A 22,289-nucleotide genomic window follows, 5' to 3' on the forward strand; every position below is an offset into this window, starting at 1 on the left:
AAACACCTGATTTAACTCCACAGACGCAGAAAGAAAGACCAAGAAAAACGCAACCACAGGTAAAAACAGTTCAGGTGCCTCGTGCGCCAAAGCAAGTATACAGGGGAAAACAGGGAGAGGGTGAGGAGATAGAAGTTTGGGAAAGCGGTGAGAACAGAAATACAGCAACTTCGCAGTATCTGCTAAATGATACCTTCCTTTGTAATGATCAGTACTGACGGGGCCTGAGAGGGGAGGACGAGGAGTGCGTACTTGGCGCTTCCTTGCCGGTAGACCAGTCTGGACCATACATTGAAGGAAAGGTCAACGGAAATGATGTCACCTTTCTATTGGACACTGGCGCTACCCGTTCTACTGTAAGAACAGTGGACGTTCCAAACCTACCCCTCTCGGGAGAAAATATCCAAGTAGTGGGTGTATCTAATCAATTGATTAGTACTCCTGTTACCGAACCAATGGAGATTTCAATTGGAAATTTTAAACAAATGCATAGGTTTGTCGTCTGTGACACCAGTCCAGTGAATCTACTGGGTCGTGATTTGCTGTGCAAAATGAACTGTACCATCTTTTGCACACCAAAAGGTGTTGAAATACAGACCCCGGATGAAGATGGCATTTATAAACTATTGTTACTTAGACCTGACTCAGAAATTAAAAGATTGACCCTGCAGGATTTGCCCCAAGAACTCCAGGAAGCGGTAAAGCCAGAGGTGTGGGATTTCACTGGAAAAGATGTGGGATTAATGAAAGATGTGGACCCCATACAGATAGCCATCAAGGACAATGCAGTATATCCTAACACTAAGCCCTACCGAATGAATGCTGAAGTGAAAGCAGGTGTCACTCTGGATATACAAAAATTATTAGAAGGAAACATCATACAGGAAGTGATGAGCAGCCCATGCAACTCACCGATTATGGGCATCAAGAAGCCTAGTGGCAAGTATAGGGTAGTGCAAGACCTGAGAAAGGTAAACAAAATTGTAGTTCCTTGCTGCCCTATTGTCCCGAACCCAGCAGTGATATTGTACCAGATTCCTTGGGATGCTGAGTGGTTCACTGTGATTGATTTGTGTCATGCATTCTTTTCGATACCCCTGCACCCCGACAGCAAATTTCTTTTCTCGTTTGCCTTCGAAGGTCACGTGTATTGCTGGAACCGGGTCCCCCAGGGGTATACAGAGAGCCCTTCTATCTTTAATCAGATCTTGAAAAAATGTCTAGAGACTTTGATCTTACCTGGGAACTCTGTCTTAGTGCAATACATAGACGACCTTCTACTGGCGTCTAAAAGTCATAGGGACTGTGTAGTTGACACCATTGCCCTCCTAAATCATCTGTGTGAGAAAGGGCATAAAGTGGCCCCTGACAAACTACAGTTCTGTGCAAAATCAGTGAAATATCTAGGACACCAGATAGAAAAGGGTGTCAGAAAAGTCACATCAGAAAGAGTGAGAATAATTCAAAAGATGCAGTTGCCCCGTACTCAAAAAGACGTCAGAATGTTCCTGGGTGTACTAGGATACTGCAGGCAGTGGATTCTGGGATTTGCAGTCTTAGCCAGGCCTTTGATAAAAATGACCACGAGAGGAATGCCAGACATTGTAGAATGGGACGATGAAAGCCTAATGGCTTTCACAAGACTGAAAAACTGTCTGTGTACAGCCCCTGCGCTGGGAATGCCAGATTATTCCAAAGAGTTTGCCCTATTCTGTGACACTCGCGATAATTGCGCATTGTCAGTCCTGACTCAAGAACATGGCACGACCAGAAGGCCTGTGGCCTATTTCTCTGCCACCCTGGACCCAGTAGCTGCTGGGTTACCAGGCTGTCTGAAAGCAGTAGCTGCTACCTGTGCAAGTTTGGAACAGAGTGAGTCCATAGTCATGGGACATCCTGTGATTGTTTATGTTTCACATGGAGTGGTAATTCTATTGACCAGAACTAAAACGCAGTATCTCACCCCTAGTCGGCTGACTAAATACGAGAGGATTCTTGTGGGTGCAGCAAATGTAAGCATTGTTAGGTGCGGTATTCTGAACCCTGCCACTTTACTCCCCGACTCCCTGGAAATGGAAGGTGGGGATGATGATGAACATGATTGCATTGATCTGACAGAGTTCAGCACCAAACCACGCCCAGACATAAAAGAAACGCCATTGCCTGAGCATGATAAAGAACTGTTTGTAGATGGTTCCTGTCTAAGACATGAACTAGGAGGCCTGAGTGCTGCTTATGCAGTAGTCTCTTTAACAAAAATTGAAGAAGCAGGTTACCTATATAACATCAAGTCTGCACAAGTAGCCGAATTGATTGCTATGATAAAAGCTTGCAAAATTGGGAAGAACATACGCATAACAGTGTATACTGACAGTCAGTACTGTTATGGAGTTGTGCATGACTTTGGCCAATTGTGGCTACAGAGGGAATTCCTGACTTCCTCAGGTACTCCCATTCGGAATGCAAAAGTTGTTCATGACCTTTTAGAGGCCATCCAATTGCCAAAGGAACTGGCAGTGGTAAAATGTGCTGCTCATCAAAGGAGCATGGACAAAGTATCACTGGGAAACGATTATGCTGATCGAGTGGCCCAATGGTGTGCCAAAGATCGGTATATCGTAAATCCAAAACGAGGGGGGCCAGGAACCAGCTGCCAACTTCAAGTGTTTGAGGAAGTGCCTACTTGGGATGAAGTGAGAGAGTGGCAGGAGTTGGCTCCTTGGCAAGAAAGAGAGAAATGGAAGGAGGATGGGTGTAGACCGAGACGTGTGGATGGTGTCATTTTGGGCCCAACTGGTATGCCTGTGTTACCCCGACACTTGCTTGGCACAATGGCAAGATTAATACATGAAGGATCACACATTGGTAGGGATGCCATGATTCTGGTATTTCAACAGACTTGGTACAGTAAGAAGTTCAGGAAAGTAGCAGAGTCCCTCTGCCAGAGGTGCCTGTCATGTCAACAGATGAACCCAGGCAAGAGGACAATGGTTGAGCTGAGCAAAATTGGGAGATCAGGGGGTCCCTTTGTAAGGATACAGATTGATTTCATCACCATGCCCCGTTGTGAAGGGAAGCGATATGTCCTTGTCATTGTTTGCGTATTTTCAAAATGGGTAGAAGCTTACCCTACTCCCCAAAGTGACGCACTGACAGTAGCGAAGTGTTTACTAAAAGAACTGATACCTAGATTCGGGGTGCCATTCATTATTGAATCAGATAAGGGTGGACATTTTCAGAATGAAATACTGGCTGAACTCTGTAAGGCCTTTGGAATAAGGCAGAAACTTCACTGTGCATATCATCCAGAGGCTTCTGGAATAGTGGAACAAGTCAATGGAACTATCAAAAACAGACTAGCAAAGCTGACTGATGCAACTGGCATGACCTGGGTGAAGGCCCTGCCCCTGGTCCTGATGGGACTGAGAAGTGTTCCTGACCGCAAGACAGGCCTAAGTCCCCATGAAATCATTATGGGAAGAGTGATGAGACAAGCATGGGTGCCAGGAAGCAAACTGTTGAGTATTACTGATGATTTGGTGCTTGAATACTGCAGAAGATTGGGTGACCAAGTGCGTTCTATCTCTCGCCAGATTGGAGACGACGGCATCCTCAATCCAACGACTCCTCTCCACAGCTTGGTTCCAGGAGACTGGGTCAAAATAAAGAAACACACTCGATCAAGCTGTCTGGCACCAAGGTGGGGAAAGAAACGCCAAGTAATCCTGGTAACAACCACTGCAGTGAAGGTCGCAGGTATTCCCCAGTGGATCCACGCTGGCCACACCCAGAAGGTATTACCAGACAAAGAACTTGAAGAAGAAGGGCATCCAGCAGAGGACTCTGCAGGAGCCAGACCAGAAGCAGCTGACAACGAGCAGCCCAGCACCAGTCAGGCTGCAGGAACAGCAGACGTTGGCCCAGGAGTAGTTGATTACGAACTGCCGAGAATCCAGCCTGCTGAAGAGGTCCAGGAAGCTGAGCCAGGAGTAGCTGATGACGAGCTGCCAAGCATATGGCCAGAAGAATGGATACCGATGATTGATCTGACCGAAGATCCTATCAGAACAAGAGAGCGACTTTGTGAAGGTAGAGAGTGGACTAGTCAGGAAAAGCAAGGCACAGGCGAAGAACCTCAGCCGCCTGAGATTCACATCAAAACTGAGGAAGGAGAAGGTCAGACAGGGACAGAACAGGTGTTCGATACACCTCCACTAACTCCTGATGTGGATAAGGGACAGCTTAGACATAGAGTGATAGTTCGAGCAGAAGAAAATCAAGAGATCGAAGTGCTTGAACAGGATCAGATAGGGTTAGAAGAACGGGTTCAGGAAACAGAAACAGAATCAGAAACAGAGACAATCGAAAGCCAAAAACAACATATTCCTGAACAAGGCCAGATTAGTAACCAGGCAGAAGAATTTGATGCTAGCCCTGGAACTAGCGAGATAAGGGAAGAAGAAGAAGAAAGTGAAGCAGAATTGCCACAAGCTAAAGAGAATAAGAGGATAAGAGAAGAAAGCGAAGTCCAAGTACCAACTAAGAGACTAAAGAAAAGAAACAACCTTGAGCCTAGGTTCGTAAAGAGACTAAGGCTAAGGATAAAGACGGTGGAAGAAAAACGTGCAGAAGCAAGGAGAAGTGCACGGATAGCAGAGCAAGAAGAAAACTCTTCCAAAAGAAGGAGTGAGCGAATAAAAAGACAAAACAAGAAGTACAAGTCTCCTGAATGGACACTCGTTTTGGAAGAACTTGAAGATCTTGATATAACTGACGTAAGCGACGGAGAGCCCGTCCCTGAGTACTCTGCTGAAGAAGAAGACGAACCACCGTGAATTTGCACAAAGTAAGCTAGCTGTGTAAAGACACAAAGAGGGGTCGAGAAACTTCTTCTGAGCCGAAATGTCTGATTCAACTGTGAATGGTAGACCTAGTTGCAGTCGTTTCAAGACGTGCTGCAAGGTGTGTATATGTAGTATAGTAGTATTGATAGTAATTTGGATAGGACTAACAATCTTTATACCCTTCACTGTAAGTAAAGATACTAACATTGTCCCTACTGAAATTGTAAATACAGACAGTGAGGAGTTGACAACACAGAGTGTAGCAAGACATGAGAGAGCACTGAGACAAACAAAACGAGACTTAGAAGCATCAGATGAGGGAGGACTACATTATCATGGAATTAAGAACAGGACACACTTAAATGTTTTTGCAAACTTGTTAATACACTATGTAGAGACTATGGAAATTGAAGATTGCTATGTCTGCATGAAGCTACCTACTTCTGTGGCTGAAGGCGTGACATACCATCACTTGCCATTGACATATGGAATCTCCTGTAGCATTTTAGCTAGTTTATTTTACAAAAGAGGACCGTTACAGTACTATTACTCTAATAATGACGTAATCTTTTCTGAACTTCCTATACGTGGGAACTTGAATCCTGTACATACCAAAAGCGACACCATAAGATATATGGGAGACTACTTCTTGACTATAGGTAACATTGACATAGCTGATGCACACAGAGATAACTTGACTTGTTCTTTGCGTGAACAGGAAAAGATGTTCCTGAACATGGCAGAGAAAAGAAGAATTAAAATACAAAAGAAGGCTAATGACGAAAGTCAGAAAAAGCCAAAGTGGGCTGAGAACATGGAAGGCACCTCAAATGGTGGGGCGGGACCTGCTCTGTTGCTGGATTTTGAAAAGAAAGGCAAGCTATGTCTTCACCGCGAGAAGACTAGCTATTATAATAATGTTTTCATTGGTTCCAGTGAATGCGAACATAATTACAAGGTAATTGGAGGTTGGGGTTTCAAAAATGGGTCAGAGCCTGTGTTTCCTGGAATTTATTATATTTGTGGGGACAAGGCTTATTTCAAATTGCCGGATCACTGGTATGGAAGCTGCTATTTTGGCATTGTCTTCCCGAAAATATACCATGTGAATGGAAAAGCTGGAAGCAATGAAGATACTAATGGCTTAGTGCGTAGTAAAAGAGAAAGTATAGGTGAAATTATGGGTAGTATTTTCAGTGCACTGATACCTGGAGTGGGAGTGGTTCTGAACACTCACAGAATTTGCAAATTGTCTACTATAGTGGATGTGCTGTCTACTGAAACAGCTCATGGATTTCTGCTGGTCAATACCGAAATGGTTGCGATCAGATCAATGGTTTTGCAGAATCGACTTGCTCTTGACACCTTATTAGCGAAAGAGGGCGGAGTCTGCCGGATGTTGAAGGCGCAACATTGTTGCACTTATATTCCGGATAAAAGTGTACAGATCAAAAGATATGTGAAAAACATTACTAATTTGACAAAGGAACTCAAACCACTCGAGGTTGATAGTGCCTGGAAGAGACTGGTAGATGGTCTCTCAAATGTAGGTCATTGGCTTGCTAGCGTAGGTAAAAGCTTATTGTTCAAGATACTGATGCCAATTGGTATTATAGGTCTTATTATATTTCTCATTTTTATCTGTTGTAAATGCCGTAAGCGCACCAAGAAGCACGAGGTAAATGCAAGAGGGTTAAAACGGAGTGTGGATGAGATTGAGTTGGAGGAAGTGAATGATCAGATATACAAAAAGGTGAAGACTTCTCACCCTACTAAAAATGAGAGAGAAAAGTTAGAACGATTGCTGGAAGAGATAGAATTGTATAAAGTGTGAAAGAAAGTTGGCATCTGGTTCCATTTTTGTGATGATAGTAAATATCATCAAAGAGGGGATTGATGAAGCAAAGCTTCGCATATTTTGCGGCTTGCCGAAGTCAAGAACCTCGTTTATGTGTAATAAGGTAACAAAAACGTATGTTTTACTAACGTTTATTTTTGTTTAGGCAAAGTTTGCGAAGCTTGCCTACGTGTATTTCTAATACATTTAACCCGTGTACTTTAAAATGGCCGCCGCTTGTATTTTAGTTACTGCGCATGCGTCAGCCACACTCACGTGTCCTGACGCGTCTGCAGAAGTGGAGGGAAATTTATGAGCATGCGTAATCCATAGCTGTGCTCATCATGTGGTACTGCTCGTGCCACTGCTCTTGTGTCTGTATCAATGTAGCTAACATTTAACCTGCATAAGTATATTTTATAATGATAAGTAGAAAGTACAAACCCTGTGATGTGTTTTCATGATGACATTATTATGTATTAATTTGTTTTCGCTTACTTTTCATGTACCGCGGGGAATGGGGGTCTGAGTGAAAGGAGAGCCATATTGGAGGTCCCTTCTGCGCCTGCGCAACTTTGGCAGCACAGTAGACCTTGACTGATGGAACATAGCCAGTTGGCAGCGATGGGCGAGATGCTCCTGAGAAAGTCACCTCTGCCCTGCGAGAACAGCGAATGTGGCTCCTTATATGTTACATTGTAATATTACGCTACTGTTTGCCGTGTAGCTTCTCATGGGAACCCCAATCTTACTAGGCGGTGCCCAAACATGCAAATACAGGCTTGAAATGTTGAATTGTGATTGGTGTGTTACCCAAATCCTACCTTAGGACCAATCGAAATTGAGGGATTCTGACACTTTGCAACATTGGGGGGTGGTACACTGTCCCCAAACTGTATATCTACCCTGGGTTCACCTAGGGAACCGTCCGACTTGTCTGGTTTAGCTGACCTGTCACTGACCCATCGTACTCAATAGGTGACTGAAGATACAGAGAGCTGCGGAGCACTCTGTCCGAATTGACCATAGACTAAGGTTTTACTGAACCTTAAAGTGCTGGCGAAGCACTTTGCTGGGAGTTCGCTGACCCAATCGGGGTCTTGATCGATAACTGCAGAGCGGGTGGAGCGCAGGCGTTGCTTCCGAACTGTGGGTTCCGGTCCTGTCCTGAGCGGTCCTGTCCTGAGGGTTTGCTGTCCTGTCCTGAGGTCCTGTCCTGATTCCTAATCCGAGGGTATTCTGTCCTATCCGGGGTGTCCATTCTGCACCTGCTGTCCTTTGAGGGGTATCCTTCCTTGAGGGTTTCCTGTCCTTAACTGACCCGTGGCCAGGGTTTGGTTTCCACACCTTTCTAGGTAAATATTGCTCTGAACCTCTTAAATCTTGCACCTTCTGAATTTCTAACTTTTGCTTCAATAAAGTTTACCATTGCACATGTTATTTTTCCATGTCTTTCCGCAACTATTGAAAGTCATTTGCATTTTTCCATAAGTTTGTTCCTATGTCTTCTCACTTGTTAGAAATTATATTTTGCATTGCAGTTTGTCATTTTCTGATATGGTCTAGAACCTCATTGCCTAGATTGTTTAAAGGCCCGTTCACCTTAAGTGAAGCGTGTTACTCTTTATAGGCCCTCCTGTAGTTATACCTACATAATCCGCCCATGCTTAAATATTATTGAATAGCATAGTATCTTCTCGTTACATTTATATCAGTATTTCAATGATTACTCTGTCATTATTTCTTTACAGTTATATCATTTACGTTATCTTGGTTATTGATTGCCTTATATTGATGTACCTTATACATGAAGCAAATGAACTTTAGATAAACATTTTTAAACTTCCCGTTGTCCGTGGTCATTTCAAACAGTATTTGAATGTTATTGGTTGGGTTTGTATTTTGCTGCCTTTCCTTTTACAGCTAGCTCCCTGATTCATTGTGGTCATTAGGTACCCGCATCGGTGGATGGTAAGTCGGGTGCACTGAGAAATAATAGTAGGGAACACACACACAAATTGGTAGAGCTCGTGAAGTCACCTGGTCAATGTATATGGTGATTTGAAAGTATATGGGCCCTGAAGCCGGAAACGGCGAAAATTATTGGTCGGGTGGCCTCGTGCGCTCTATCAGAAGTTCTACATCTCAGTTGACGCAGTGCTCTTGCTTCTGGATCTTCATTCAGTGTGTGATTTTATCACAATCCATGTCCTCAGTTCAGTTATAAGACAAGGCATGTGTGCTCACAAACAGCAGCTGCGTGCTCTTGTTATGTCTAAGTGCTAATGTCTGACCAGTGAGAATAACAAGGGGCATTGTTGTTTAACCTTGTCTAGTGTGTTCAGACTAAATCCCAGGAAAAGAATAGAGCACAAAAACATATGCAGGGTCTGTGTGAAAATTCGATGTGGCACAAAAGCAAGTGTGTTATGTAGTAATTGGTGCAAAGGAAATGTGGCCTACTATGTGTACAACTAAGCTAACATAGGCAAAATGACAATGGGCCATGTAGGAAACAAACAACACTCTGGATTGGTCAGGATAATAGCACAATAAAAAACACTAGATGATATGAATGTAATTTCCCCTTCTTCAGGATATTACTGAGCTTCAATATTCTGTCAGACAACCCCCCCTGTCTACTTTCTGTACATTGAGAAAAGTCTCCTAGAGAAGTTAGCTGTGTTTCTCTTCTCCCTCTCCCATGTCCCCTTCTTCTAGGATATACCTTTCCTGACAGCAGCAGTGTTAGATACTGTGGTTCAGGAAAGACTGCCTTCAGTCTCAGCAGAGCCTTGTAGAACATGGAACTAACACCCAGGGCCACTAGCTGAACATCTCCGTAGAATCACTTACATGTGTGTTATTGAACAGCAAAGCACACATGTGTGATTGAAAGCTAAGCCGTTCTTCAGCCCCAGGTCCAGATTAGAACTTCTGAAGACAAGGATAGGGATCAAGTCAAGGCATGCTCCTCACATCTAAGCTTTAAGATGCAGGAAGGAAGGAAAGAAGTTGTTGAGCAAACAACAGTATTACTGTCCTGAGACCCAAATCAAGACTAGCTCATAGTGCCGCACCTGCCCTCCCAACCTTTACAGAGTAACAGGTAAGTTAGCGCCCCAGAACACACACTCTAGACCCTTACAGGCATCCGGAAGCAGGCAATCACCTTTCGTTAGCTCACTCATAAGTATCCACAATGCAAAGAAAAGAGACAAGAGGCAAGCTTACTATATTTATTATAACTATTATAACTATTGTGCTCTATTTTGCAATAGCTGCTCTGCAATTAAAAGACATACGCAAGTATAAAATGTCTTTAGCATAATTAACAAACTGTACACAATGAAAAGGCCTGTCATATTGGAAGACATTTGCGCCTAAACCTACCCTCACTATAGAAGCGCAGTGATATATTAAAAATTGGTGGGATTTGTGGGGGACCCCATCCCTGGCATACGTAAGTAGTTGCTTTACATCTCAGGCAGCAGAGCTCTTTCTCGTCTCAGAACCTTTGCATGTTGTGAATGTGTCCTCTCTGTTTTCAGAATGACAAATTTTGGTTTTTATGATAAGATTTATCCAACCACAGAGCTAAGACTGCACCATTTTTTTTACCTGGTAGGAAAAGTTCTGTATAAATTCCCAGCAGAAGAACAGAATAATAAAACATGTATTGACATTTTCTGAAATAAATGTATATAAAAAGCAAGCCTGTTGAAGCAAAGGCAGCATATTACCTTTAAGAAATACACATCAGGGGTGTTCAATGTATCAGAGAGGGTCGTACAGAGTATCAGCAGTAGGATCGAGAACAGAGGCCGCCCCGATCAGAGCACTTATATCGCGCGCCGAAATTGAAGTGATTTTGCTCATCTGTATGTTAAAATTGGAAATTAACTTGAGGAATTGCTTTTTAGAAATAAAAACGGGCACCACTTTGATTATAAAACTCACGATCGCGCTGCGCACACTCACCCCCTGAGGCTGCTCTGCCGACTAGAGCGCCGAGCAACCTTCCGGCCTCCTCCCGGGTCCTGATCACGTGACCTATGGGAGGGGCCGAGGCAACCACAAATGCCAGCCGCAAAGTGGGAGCACAGCGGACACGCGCAGCAGGCGCGCCAAAGGCAAGCCCGTCTATGCCCGTCCACGCCCAGCCGGGCCCAGGCACTCTGCCCAAATACTTAAATGCTCCTCCCAGGAACTGAGAGCAATGAACTCTGAATCTTCTGCAGCTGCAAGCACCTTGTCAACCTGACTGCAAACACACAATATCTATCATAAAAGAATTGCCTTCCCTGTGGTCAAGCTGCCCCACAAACTAAGCCAACAACTAAAACAAGTAAGCACAGAACATGTAGAACTGTCAATATGCTATCTTAACACACGCTCCTTAGTAAAGCAACAAATTGAAATCTTTGACCTCCACGATACGGATAGACCGGATATTCTTTTCCTTTCGGAAACCTGGTTAACCTGGTAAACCTGGTTAACCACAGAATCTACACCGACATTATAGCTGCACTTCCTAATGAATATTACATCTTGCAAACTAACCGCTCTATGGGAAAGCCTGGCGGCTGAGTGGCAGCAATCATTCACAAAAAAATGAACTTTTCTGCCCTTACTCCACTCAACCTACCCGCCACAGAAAACACAGTGCTCAAACTTGAATCTAAGTCAGCTCCTATCATCTGTATACTCATTTACAGCCCCCCCCACATATGCCCTGTTTCCCCACTCCTTGAGAGAACAATTAGCCCCCCTAGTCACCGACCACATAAACATTCTGTTATCAGGGGACTTTAACTACTGGGCTAATGACCCCCAAGAAGGACCACACTCAAGTGAATTGACCGAATCACTCAAATTTCAGAACCTCACCCAACAAATCTCTTCCCCCAACCACATAAAAGGCCACATCCTTGACCAAATATGGATCACAGATAGGAAATGGAACACCATAGACAACAATGATTTTATCAATACCCTAGAAAACACCGCACCCAACCCCAATCGAAGATATTGACCACCATGAGGAGTCCTCCTCTAACTGGCTTCAAGCAGCAAGCAATACCCATGCCCCCCTCCAAACAAATCAGACTCATCTGCTGGCACGAGGCTCAGAGGTGATTCTCACCCGAACTTAAATCTCAAAAATGCACTCTGCGCCAAATAGAGAGGAAATGGAGGCAGAACTATTCATTAGAAGGAAAGGACAACTATGTCAGAGCCATGAAAGAATACAAAAAAGCCATTACCACTGCAAAAGCAACCTATTTCTCATCTCGCATCCTTAACGCCAGTAACCAATCCAAATAAATATTCTCGATTGTAGATGAGCTATCAAACCCAGAGAGAGTATTAAACAAACCAAAACCCTCTCAAGCCTTCTGCAACTCTCTAAACACCTATTTCATTGACAAAATAAATATCATCAAAGCAAGCATCGCTCCCTCGTCAAACAATAATGGCTCACCTACCATTAGGAACCCCCAAACTACCGACCAATTTACCCCAATTGACACTACAACCCTGCGCCAATTACTGGCCAAGGTTAAATCTGGCTCCCCTCGGGATTACTGCCCCCCTTATCTCCTTAGAACAGCTTTCTCAGCTTTCCCAGACCCAGCTCTTGCCCTCCTCAACCACTCCCTGGTTCAAGGCTGTGTACCCAACGTGTTTAAGGAAGCCATTGTAGTCCCTCTTCTCAAAAAACCTGCCGCTGACCCACAACTGCCGGTCAACTATCGTCCCATTTCTCTGCTCCCTTTTATGGCCAAGATACTGGAATCCCATGTGGCCAGATGTCTATCTAATTTTCTGGAACAGACAGGATTCCTCGAATCCAGTCAAGCTGGCTTTCGCCCAGCACACTCAACCGAAACTGTGATAGTAGCTGTACTCGACACAGTACTACTTGAAAAAGCAGATACTAGCACACCACAGGCCCTGGTATTGCTCGACCTCTCGGCGGCCTTCGATACGGTCGACCATGGGATCCTGGCCGACAGGGTTGAAGATGCTGGCATCAGAGAGCCAGCGCTCTGCTGGATCAAATCCTTCTTGAATAGCTGCTCGCAGGCACATCGTTCTGGCCCGTTCACCGCCCCCAAGGTAACAACTACTTGTGGGGTCCCACAGGGCTCGTCCCTTTCCCCCACTTGTTCAACATCTACCTTCACTCACTAATAAGTGCCCTTAAGGAGAGAGGAATCACCACGTTCAATTACACCGACGATCTCCAACTCCTATTCCATATTGACAGTTCACCCCAGTCAATCTCTGACTTCAAAGACACTATGACCTTCATCCGCTCAAGGATGAATCACAACCATTTAAAACTGAACCCCAGTAAAACTGAACTCATTCTGATAGGTGCGGCACGAAACCACTGGGGCCCACACTACTGGCCTATCAACCTAGGTCCCCCCCCCTATTCCCGCTACCTCAGTAAAAAGTCTGGGGGTCACCATAAGCAACAATCAGTCCCTTAAAGCCCACATAGGCACAGTGATTTCCACATGTTTCCTGCAATTACACAAGATCAGGGAAATTAGCAGGCTTTTATCCCAAAATGCACCGATCCATGTCGTAATTGCCCTAGTCTTATCCCGGCTTGATTAAGCTAATGCTACCTTTCTGGGACTCCCATTAGGACTTGCCAAACGTCTACAATTAGTGCAAAATCAAGCGGCCAGACTTGTCTACCAACAACCCAGACAGCAACACGCCTCCCCCCTCTTAAAAAAACTGCATTGGCTACTGATCCCCCAGCGGTGTGCCTTCAAAATCGCCCGTATGGTGTTCAAATCCTTAAACAGCCACAGTCCCAAATTCATCACTGATCGCAACTCCTGTTACACACCCTCACGCAACCTTTGTTCTGCCCACCTCCACCTTCTCACAGTTCCCGTTTTCAAACTGTAGCGACAAGGGGGCTGCAGGTTTGCAACCCTTGCCTCTCGACTATGGAACTCCATTCCACTAGAAATCAGACTGAGCACTAACCTTATCAAATTCAGAAAATCCCTAAAAACTATTCTCATGCTCATATAATTAATCTGTTGAGTTTAGTGATCCCTCTGCCTCACTAGCGCCAAGAAACCAACCGGTGAACGAGGGCTCTACAAATCCCTTTTAACATAACATAACAACATCTATTCAATGTATCAGTGAGGGTTGTAAATAATATCAGCGGTAGGAAGTATTCAGTGAATAAGAGAGGGCTGTGCATAGTATCAGTGGTAGGAGGAATTCAATGTATCAGAGAGGGTCATATATAGTATTAGCAGTGGGAGGTATTCAATATCTCAGAGAGGGCCGTACAGAGCAGTAAGAGGTATTCAACGTATCAGACAGGGTCTTGCATAGTATCAGCCGTAGGAGATATTCAACGTATTAGAGAGGGTTGTGCATAGTATCAGCCGTAGGAGATATTCAACGTGTTAGAGAGGGTTGTGCATAGTATCAGCCGTAGGAGATATTCCATGTATCAGACAGGGTCGTGCATAGTATCAGCCGTAGGAGATATTCAACGTTTTAGAGAGGGTTGTGCATAGTATCAGCCGTCGGAGATATTCAACGTTTTAGAGAGGGTTGTGCATAGTATCAGCCAGAGGAGGTAGTCAGTGTATCACAGAGAGTCATTCATGGCATCAGCCATAGGAGGTATTCGGTTCATCAGATAGGGTCAGCTGCGCAAACGCTGAATTCAGTTCTGGGGCCTGTGAGGAAGAAACAAAAGAGAGCATGAAGACACTTCTCAGCCTACTTTTGGGGTTATTCAGGAGCTTAGAACAACATTATAGGGTGCATATGTTTTTTAAGCAATTAATTAACCATATTGTTACAGGGAGGCCCAGCTACATTTTAAACACCATGTGACAGCAAGGTTTTAAATGTATTTTCTTAAATTCTTAACTTTGTGTCCTGTAGGCTGAGTGGAAGCGAGGGGAAGAGTAGACATTAGAGACACCGTTCCATGTCTTCAGACTCGACATGACCAGAGTGTGGTTTTCAGTACTCCTGTAATTAGACTGCTTGTTCTCCAGGCAACATTCTTCTTTCCCTGGAGTTTGAGGAGACTCTGTAAGCTGAGTGTGCTCAATGATTTTAATGTTTTAGTGCTACATCCGCTATGTGCATATTTTTATTTTGTCAGATTTTAATGGGATCTCATGCTGAATAAAACTCCTGAAGGTGTCTATATTTCCCTTCATTTTAGGGTAAGGACCTTAGAGGGTATAATAATGATAACAAAACCTGTGCCCGCCAGGATCCTTACTTGGTGATGGCTTTGCGTGCTTCTCCGCTACAATTTTCAACACAGTTGCCAATGCCACCACAGAAAGGCATGCGGTAAAGGCTTGCGGGGGCCCGTTGCTGGCCCCCAGGGACTCTGAAGGGTGGGGGGTGCACATGGGGGTCCCTATGGTACCCCCCAGCAGTTCCGTGCACAACATGACAGGAACCGCGCGGTGCCTGCCATGTTGTGCATGGAAGTGCACAACATGCCTTCCTGGCATTGTGGAGGGCGGTGCTGAGTGCACCGCTGAACACAATGCCAGGAATGCAGGATGCGCCCGCCACTTTGGCCGGCGCATCCTAATTGCCCCCACGGGACCCCCGCCCTTATGGCGGGCAGTCCCTTTTACCATGAGGATGGCGGGCGGATTTTAAATTCTCTGTTTTCCTCTTGGGAAGCAGCCTGAAGCAGTTGCATTTTCCTGCTTCCATCAGCTACTGATCTTGTATGCAGTCATCCTGTTCTTGTCTAGGAAGACCACACAGCTGGTCCCCCGGCAGTGCTCCCTTTTGGGAAAGTGATGTCGATTTATGAAGACCACCCTATGCGAGTTTAGCTTCCATCCTCAAATTCCACATTCCTGCTACAGATGCTAGGGGCAGATCCTTTTTAGCCTTTACTATCAGTTTGTGATGTAAGTTAACCACTCCTCTAGGGAAACTGCATATACCCTATACGCTTTATACTCAACACATGCATATGATCGTATCCTAAATATTGATTAAAGAATATTTTCCCCACGGTAGTAATTGGTTTACCAGAGGGGGTGGAGGCCTTGCAAGGAACCCTGAGGGTCCCCATGCCCTCACACTGCCACCCAGGCCCCACCTTCCATGTTCATGTACCTAACCACTGCAGCCAAAGCCTGATGAGTCAATAGTCATAAGTGTGACAAAGACTTTCAAAGAGACCAACATGTAGAGAGGCATACTCGAAGCAGTTTCCTGTGCTATTAATATAAACAATGGGTGTTGTGGGGGAAACTGTCAGTGTCCCTGGCATCACATAACTTGAATCAGTGCAGCCTGTGGCAGCTTGCCGAGGGAGTGCTGCGGAGCGCATAGCGGGGGAGGGGCAGGGTGGGGGGTATTGGACTCGGACTTACGACAAACAGAACTCAGAGTAGCCTTACTCAGAGTCTTGTCTGTCGTAGGTCCGAGTCCACTACCCCCCACCTTGCCCCTTCCCTACCCTGCCTCACCTCCCTGCAGAATTCCCGCGGCAAGCCGCCACTGCGTTCATCCCTTGAGAAGAGTCTTTAGTGAGTTGCCGATGGACGTGCATTCCATTCAACAAGACGTGAAGAGTAAACTCACTGACTAACTATTGATATACAGCATCGGCCAACTTGAGGCATCTCTTGGTGTTGTCATCTTCACTACTTTCATCGCTTAAATAAATCTGGATTTCCTTCTTTTCTTTGCGCTGTATTGTTAATATACAGAACAAAAGTGTACTTGGTGAGACACTGAACTGGAGCAGAAACACTGTTCCATGGCATGACCTCAGAGCTAAGTGGACTGGGTTCTAATTCCAGCTACCAGTTCACCAATATTTGTGATCCTGGGAAAATTAAGGGACCTCGATATACATTGGTTTCATTCTCTCTGAAAACTGGTGATGCCAAAAGGTGATTCATGTTGAGGCACTTAGGGCAAAAATACCAATCACATCTTTTGAAGTGAAAATGAGCAAGGCTCCTTTCAGGAAAAGGGGCAGAGGTCAACCCTCCTTTACCAATTATTTGGAGAAAACGGGATCAGATCATGAATTTTACAATATGGGGCTTGATTTGGATATCCCGTCCACTGAAATAAAAATTCTGCTATATCCTATAGGATTTATATATCGGTGGACCGGGTATCCGCCACCGTTGTGATAGAGTAACCCGTCCACCAGCATCTAAGTCAGACCAAGAGTTTTTCAATACAATTAGCTAGTAATGCATAGGTTTTCGAGATTATTCTGAGAGGGAAGACATTGAACATTTAGATACTTGAGTATCTGCCACGATACCCTAAAGCATTACTTTTCAGCATCAGCAAATCATTTATGTGCACTTGAAGCTCTTGGATTTATCATTTTTTCACACAACGGAGAAATACAACTTGCTGTGCTGCGTGAATATTGAGAGGGCAGGAATGCACCATATCGCTCAAATTATGGCACAATCCTGTCCTCTGCTTGGACTGGCGCACTCGGTGCATCCTAGCACCGAAGCAGGCACGATAGCACCGTGGTGCAGGGACGCCTCTGTTGCAGGTAGGATTGTTTTTTTGTGTAGAAAGCACAAAGGCTTATTACCCCTTTCTAAGTGTATTGCAGAATGCAGCATTCTTAGAAAGAGGAAACAATGAGTAGAAATTAAGATATTTCTCCTCGTTGCACCTCCCCTGTGAAGGAGAAGTGTTTTGATGCATTCCTACGTTTACCAGTCTTCTTAACTCTGGGAATGAGGCAAAATCCTTAGGTGGATGCGTGAGAACCATCCACGTAACGCTGTTATATTCCCGAGTTAGGCTCATGTGGCAAAGCAGCTTATTTCTTACATTCTCCTCACAAACAACATTATCACGATGCCTTGAACATCATGTACAAGGTCTCCTTTTGCACTATGTACAAAGGTCTCTCTATCTTCATCCTCGGGATGACAGGGCTATCTATAGATCCATCACAAGGCGGCTTTCAATTATAAAAGAAGATTATCAAGATAGATTAGACACTACCGCTGTCCCCGAGGGTGCTTGCATGCTGAGAAATCACTACGCAGTGGTCTGACATCGTGTGAGGGGTGGCCAATTTGTGACTAAGATGGGGTCCTTAATTCTATCCCATCAGGTAATGGGGTTGGATCATCCCTTGGACGTATTCTTGTACAGGAATTTATATAGCGCAAATCACCAAGCGGTTTCTAAGCGCTTTATTAGGGAACCCGTCCTGGTATTCCCCTGTGAGATAACCCCGGCAGGGTATCCGCAAGGTGAAAGCCAGGCATCCCGCCGCGAGGGGCCGTTGTGGAGATTAAGCAAGCTATTGCCCAGAGTCGCAGAGTGTGAACCCGTGAATCGAGTAGGCACCAGAGCAAGAATTGTCGAGTCCATGGACATTTTAGGACTCAAGACCCCGCCGAGCCGGGAATTGAACCCTGGTCCCAGGCTGACCTCTGCTTCCAGGTCTGCCTCCTCTAACCAGTGAGCCACACTTCTTGGCTCAACACCTACACAAACTCTCGTTATAGTTTGCATCGTAGGAGTATGCTCAATTACTGCCTGGTTTATAGGCCTGTCCTTATACATTGCTTTGCCACCATGGTAGAACTATATCTACTATTCACGCTTTTGGTGCTTGTAGACACATGTATCTGCTTCTGTCTATTAATCATTGCAGAACCAAGTATTCTATTGAAGAATAACGTTGGTTCAATAAATTCATGAAAACGTACCACTGTGTATTCTTTGTATACTTCTCTGAGAGCAGGTGAGCATGAGTGACTGAGAAGTGTTCTGTACTGTTTCCACGATCCCTGAGGGGTCAGAGTTGTCATGTTCAGTGGTTGCTGGAAACTGTTCGCTCCCTGGTAGGTTAGGGGGGCTTACAGTGACACAGTGACCTAGGTGGTCTATAGGCCAACATATCCTGCGAGGATGTCTGAAATCAGACCTTAGTTTATATTGTCCAAATATGCGCAGGTCCTATCGATTAGTAGGAACTACACAACATGGCACCGCCAACGCTGGTTAGGCACTTATTTAATGGGCAATCAGTTGAGACCCCTACTCACATTAAACCGGAGGCGTCCATAGTGGAAAGAGGGAATCCGCCTCAGCTGAGTAGGTAGGTCCTATGTATTGGCTGTAGGTTTTATCAAGCTTAATGGATGAAAAATATTCCCATATTGTACAAATAAGATCTCAATAAATTAATTTAATAAAAAACTGTTATTTATTTTTTATTTTTACAATAGCCGATCAGGGAGAGGAAGTTGAATTACAATCAGCTACTCTAAATATTTCAGAACATTTGCAGACAGAAGTTACTATGAAACTATTATAACATGGCCTCCCAGCAACGGGTGGATATGTTACCTTCGTGGTTGAGACACACAAAGCATTCAGGACAGAGGTATTTTATTCTTGGGTTTCATTCTCAGCTGTAGACGCACCCACCAAGTAGTTTCACACTTACATTGAAGATGAGGCACCAGATGAATACTTTCAATATGTGGACATAGAAGTGAAGAGGTCCCACTGTGAATTCTCTGTATACTTCTCTTAGAACAAGTGAGCATGAGTGTCTGAGCGAAAGGTTCTGATCTGTTACCTTGATCCCTGAGGGGTCAGGGTTGTCATGTTCAGTGGTTGCTGGAAACCATTTGTTCCCTGGTTGGTTAGGGGGGTTACAGTGGCACTGTGAGCTAGCTGGTCGATAAGCCAACATATCCGGTTGGGTTGTTCGGAATCAAGGCCCTAGTTTATGTTGTCCAGAAAATGCACAGATCCAATGGATCAGTAGGAAGTACACGGCAACGCCAGATCCTATGGATTAATGGGAAGTGCACGACAACGCCTTACCACGATACAAGGCAGTGACTTGCGATGTCTTGCATTTCTCCAGATTACCACGCCATGCAGGACCATGCATGGTGGCCTGGAGTGATATGGTACATCTCATTCTGGGATTTAAGGCAACCTGCATCCCCTTGCGTAGTGCAAGGGCGATGCAAAACCTGGATAATCCGGGCCTGGATGCCTAAATGACAAATAATCATGGCGCTCATTTCCCTGTGTCTGATGTTAAAATAAGTGCCACACAAGAAGCTGTTCCTGATGCTGTGTGTTCATCACTGCTCTTTTGCGAGTTTTGACCTCATCAAATTGCATTTAGGAAATAAGATACCATCAGGCAAAATTATCGGTAAAGGTACACAATGAGTGTGGAATATTTCCAATGTATGGGCCTATTTCTCACATTCTCCAGGGTGCTGCTCAGATATCTTGAGGTTCTGATAATAACATCACACCCTATATGCAAACCGCCCTTTCTGAGGTTTGGCCTAATAAAAGAAGGGATTTCCAATCTGCCAGAGGTGTTCCTAAAACAAGCCTGCAGTATGCATTGTTCATGGATTGTTATCAGTCCACCTGTGTGCAACTTTTTTACAGGTTTTAAACTACAGATGTATACCTCAGAGTTGCTTATAATGTCGCAATACTTGCATAACACTAAAAAAGCACAGATTTCTATGTAAACTTCCACACTGTCACAGTGTGCACAACACACACTCAGCAAAGGTCAATTCAATTTGCTCCCCAAAAAAATAAATTATTCACAGATAGAGTTTTATTCTCTTGGTTTCTGATATCTTTCATTCTTTAACTGTACATCTCAGATTTTACCTCCTGCTATCCTTTGAGTGCATTAAAGTAAGCAAAACATCACATTTTAAAGTTAGCTAACACTAAAAAATGTGGTGCATGTAAACATAAAGGGCAAGATGTAGGTAATTCATATTTACCGACTCCTAAATACCGAATTTTACCGATTCGGTATTTAAGAGTCGGTAAATATGAAGGGGGGAGATGTAGGTATTTCCAGATGTGGAAATACCGAATTGTTAATATTTGGTATTTACCGATTCAGTAAATACCGAATCAATATTTCCTATTGATTCCTATGGGCTGTAAATACCGAATTCTGCAAGGGTGCAGGGGGTGTCACTTTGACACCCTCTGGCACCCCACAAATAGGCATGTGCGCCATGTGGCACACAGACATGTCTGTCTGTTACATGGCTAGGTGTGCATGCACACATGTGCATGCACACCTGAATTCGGTATTCGGCCTCTTCTGGTGTAGTTCAGCTTTCTCCTGTTTACTAACACAGCTCAGCAACGTGCCATGCTGCACTGCCTCAACTGTCAGTAAATCTAGGCCAGAATGTTTTACTGGAAGGGTAGGCTTCCAGTATACATCTTATGCAAAGGAGCATGCACACATCATTGCACCATAGTGCAAAGGTTGTGTGGTGCACTAGGCAGACTTTAAGAGCGTCGGTGCGGAGGAGGACAGCAGTAGTAGGCCATTTTAAATTCATACTTTGATTGGTCTGTTGTGCTGTGCTAAAAATAATAGATCCACCCCCCAAGAGTGTTCTATCTCCTCAGTCATTCTTTCCATTTGTGGGATACTGGGCATTTTTATTGCTTTTCTATGTGGCTGAAGGTAGTACAGATATTGCAGTGAGGTGAAGAATGTGACGTTTCCCATTTCTTACCTTTGCAGGTGCCCATATGTTGTCTGATCTCCATGTTTTAATGCCTGCAAGGTAAAGAGACAGTATTAAGACGCCTTTAGAAGATACATACCTGGATTGTATTGAGAGGGACAGTCTTTGCACGGACTTTTGTTCTGTGGCATTTATTTTGCTTGTTTCCTCCGTTCTATTTGCTATATCGTTTCTCTTATAATATGTTATTGTTATGTTATGGTATTGTATTCTTGAAGTAAATGAAAGAAGGCTTGTATATCACGTCACTGAATAGGTGAGATTTCAGTGAGTGGATGAACAGTGGAATGGAATCTCCTACGGTCCTTGATCATAGGCTTCGACCAGCATCAGGACAAAGTGAGGACCGACACTCTGTGTGAATACAGCCATCTGCCTGGTTTATAAAGCCGTTCATTGAGCTCATCTCAAACTGATGACTAGATAACCCTTCATGTCTGAGTAGGGGTCCACGCTCAACTAACCTACAATGGATCCAACTGTTAGCTGGGATACTTCTCAGTGAAGGTGCCATCTTGTGGAACACCTCACCTCTGGACATGCAAATAGTGCAGTTCACGCTGCATTTCCCAATATCAGCGATCCAAATGAGAGAAAGCATATTTCTTAGTGAAGACAGCCATCTTGTGGCGCACCTCACCTCTAAGTGTACAACTGGTGCAGTCCACACTCTACTCCCTCACAGCAGAGATCCAACTGTAAGACCGGATGCTTCTCAGGGAAGGTTGTCATCTTGTGGAGCATCTCACCTATGATCGCACACTTGGTGCCATTTATTTGCTAGTTTCCAAAGATCTTAATTCCGGTCTGGTAATATTTATCTCTGCCTATAAACAGTCCCTCTTTTTATTCCCTCAGGCCGGTAACATTTAGCTCTTCCTATTAGCAGACCTCCTTTTTATTAGTACAGCACCAAAAGGACTTTGGATAGTTAATTAAACTACATTGTTGCTACAAACACAACTTTGCCGAACAAGAAAATTATATTTGCTAAAACTATTGTACAAT

The 22,289-nt window shown here is 44.4% G+C and overlaps 1 long non-coding RNA gene across 1 annotated transcript; it reads right to left on the reverse strand.

The window, feature by feature from the left end:
* Positions 1-9,906: 9,906 nt before the first annotated feature.
* Positions 9,907-21,314, reverse strand: LOC144767940 (uncharacterized). Its single transcript, XR_013598388.1, has 2 exons — positions 21,270-21,314; positions 9,907-14,414 (listed from the first exon to the last, which is right to left on the reverse strand). It is a non-coding gene; the product is annotated as an uncharacterized LOC144767940 (long non-coding RNA).
* Between the last annotated feature and the right edge of the window lie 975 nt (positions 21,315-22,289).

Source organism: Lissotriton helveticus, chromosome 7 (genome assembly GCF_964261635.1).
Source record: "Lissotriton helveticus chromosome 7, aLisHel1.1, whole genome shotgun sequence".
Taxonomy (NCBI): Eukaryota; Metazoa; Chordata; class Amphibia; order Caudata; family Salamandridae; genus Lissotriton; species Lissotriton helveticus.